We start from the raw sequence: 3012 nt of genomic DNA on the forward strand, positions 1-3012 counted from the left end.
CTGAAAATGAGTTGAATCAAAAAAATAGAAGAGTTTTATTGCATTCTGGTCCTGCTTGCAGGAGGCCCCAGTTCCTACTGTCCCAAAATTAAAAGGATTAAGAATGAGGAGATGGGGAAGACCTTCTGTCTGCCATCACAGAAAGTGGCTGACAGCCAGAGGAATTCAATCCTGACTTAAATAAACAAAAAGTCTGATCTGGTAGAAGGATGATTCCTCTATTCCTGAGTTTAGCCCTGAAATACTTACTGCGGTGGTGAGCCCTGTGGTTAACACTGTGGACTTTGAAGCCACTCATCTTGAGTTCAGATCTTGATGGAACCTGTAGCTTCCCTGAGTGATAACAGGGGGTGTTCCAGAGACAGAGAATGTGTTTTGCATGCAGGAAATTCCAGGTTCGACTCATTAAAAGGGACAGATAGCAGGTGACAGAAAAGACTGGTGGCAAATTACTACCAGCGAGAACATCCCGGGATCCACTCTGTGATGAAATTGTACCTTGGGGCTATTCCAGACATACATAACAGATTTCCCATGGTTTGCCTTGAATAGTTGATGTTTAAATAAATAAATGGCCAGCCTGAGAGGAGTAAGATCTGGACTATGGTGTGGGAGGAGGGCAGCTTTAATCCTTTGCTCCAGCAAGGAACCTCCATGCCTAGTATTCACAATGGAAGAAAGCAGTGGCTCTTCTTCACCCACAAGCCAAGGGTAACTCAACACTTTAAAAGATGGCTTCAACTTCAATCAGCAAATAATTAGCCCCAAAGTGGAGAACAAAGTGGAGTTTAATGTTGCAACCATTAATTGCTGCACCAGTGATGCACTGTAATGGCAATGCAGCCAGGACTCCTAAAGAACCAGCAAAAGAAGAAAAAACCTTCTGCTTTGTAAGTTAAGCCAATGACTTGCTGCTGGTGGTGCTCTTGTTCCATGGTAGTGGGAACTTAGGAAAACCGCAGAACCACAGGTGTCTTGAAACTCAGAAAAACCACAAAACCGCAAGTAGGAGAGAAACTAAAGAGGGACATCTCCTTTCACGAGAGGAAGCAGGTGTCTAGGAACTGCTCTTTTGAAGTAAATGAATGTAGATTGTGAATCTTTCATCTGGCCCTCTCCTGAACCATGTTATCTCTTCATCTAAGGATTGTTTTCTTTCTTTCTTTCTTTCTTTCTTTCTTTCTTTCTTTCTTTCTTCTCACATTTCTTCCATTCCTGAGCTGATTTTTAGTCAAAAGAGACTATAAGTGCCCGTTTGAAATTTTCTGTGAGACCTAAGGAGACAATCTTGCTCCCTAAATAAATATGATTTTCATATACCCAGGGGATATACTATTCCCTTGAATTGTGATAACTTTAATGTGCTATGCTAACTGAACCTACTCTTTAAGTTATACGGATCTGGGATATTACCTTCCTCCTAAACAATATATGGATGTGATACTTTCTGGGTAAGCCACGAAATGGGGAGGATTCATTTCAGTCTACTTTTTTGCTAGACACTGGTACTTGGTACTTGCTTATGGATTGGAATCAAATCTTCAGATCTGAGAAGTGTGTGTTTTATTGTGGAGGTGCCCAAATTGTGTTCTTAATATGTACAGTGGAACAGAATGGATGGGGTGAATTGGGATACAATAGAACACAATAGACTTAAGATGCAGTGTCAGTGAGATTGAAGTGAGAAGGAATCAGCTGCTCAAACCACTAGTTTGTTCTCCAACAAATGTAATGAAATGAATAACCAAAAGAAAGATGGCCTTTTTCTGGTATTGATGTCCCAGTTTTGGAGTTGCCATCCCAATAATCAGCACCATAGGCAACCAGATATTATAAATAACTTACATTTTATAACCTTAACTTCTCAGATTTGCATTTCAATGGGTGTTTTCATTTTAAATGAAATTGCTATCAATTTTTTACGTATAACAATGATTTGCTTTCTTTGTGTTTATTTATGGTGTGCTTTGTGAGCCAAGTCAGGACTCAAGCAGTGAGGTGATGATGTAAATTGAGGAGGAAATAAACCATCCAACATGAATAAGCCAGGATTTGGAGACCAGTTCTCCTGGCCCAAGGCTGTTTCCTAGGTCCAGCAGGGTAAATTTCAACTGAACCAGAAAATACTGAAGTTGCGGTCCAGTACAGCTCATCTCTTTTATATCAGATGTTTCCAGTCCCACCCAAAATATGCAAAACCGAAAACTTTCCTTTCCTCTTTAAAGGTAAACACCAGATCCCTCAGACGGATTCAAAGATCAGGAGATCTGCTTCAGTAATTTCTTTGGGTCCTCAATTCTCCAATTATAAATTTTAAAATGTTGTGGAACTTACATTTCATCATGATTATAAGCACATTACCATGTAAGTCAATTGTTTTGTATCTTTATAATATGTACTAGTGGTGTGGGGAGTTATTTCCACATTGGGTCACTCTTGACATCCTTGTTTTTGTGTGTTTGCTTTTAATTGCACACGGTTAAGCAGTGTGTCTCTTCTCTCTGCAGGGGCCAATTCACAGATTGTCCTCACTCAGTCAGGCCCAGAAATGAAAAAGCCTGGAGAATCTGTGAGGTTAACCTGTGCCACAAAAGGTTTTGAGCTTAGCAGCTATACCATGCACTGGATCCGGCAGTCTCCAGGAAAAGGGCTGGAATGGCTGCTTTATTATTATTCATCATCCAGCAATAGATACTCCCCAACCATCCAGGGGCGTTTCACTGCCTCCAAGGACAGCACCAACTTTTATCTTCAAATGAACAGCCTGAAGCAAGAAGACACTGCCGTCTATTACTGTGCCAGAGACACAGTGGTGGAAACTGAACTCGAGCTCACACAAAAACTTTTGTGTGTTAAATTAAAAGTCTGCAGGTGGCACTGAAGAGCTTTCAGTTCAAATGACTGTACTGAATAAACCACAAATAAATACATACTTTTGCAGTCTCTCTACATTGGTTCCCAATCCAACCCCAAAGACCACAGAAACCCCTTATCCTAGCCCCCAAACACATT

The 3012-nt window shown here is 40.8% G+C and overlaps 1 long non-coding RNA gene across 1 annotated transcript; it reads left to right on the top strand.

Annotated features, from left to right (window-relative positions):
- The first annotated feature begins 2032 nt into the window (after positions 1-2032).
- Positions 2033-2800, top strand: LOC307201310. Its single transcript, XR_013832672.1, has 3 exons — positions 2033-2100; positions 2226-2364; positions 2508-2800. It is a non-coding gene; the product is annotated as an uncharacterized lncRNA (long non-coding RNA).
- Positions 2801-3012: the final 212 nt, after the last annotated feature.

Source organism: Podarcis cretensis (genome assembly GCF_951804945.1).
Source record: "Podarcis cretensis genome assembly, chromosome: 13".
NCBI lineage: Eukaryota > Metazoa > Chordata > Lepidosauria > Squamata > Lacertidae > Podarcis > Podarcis cretensis.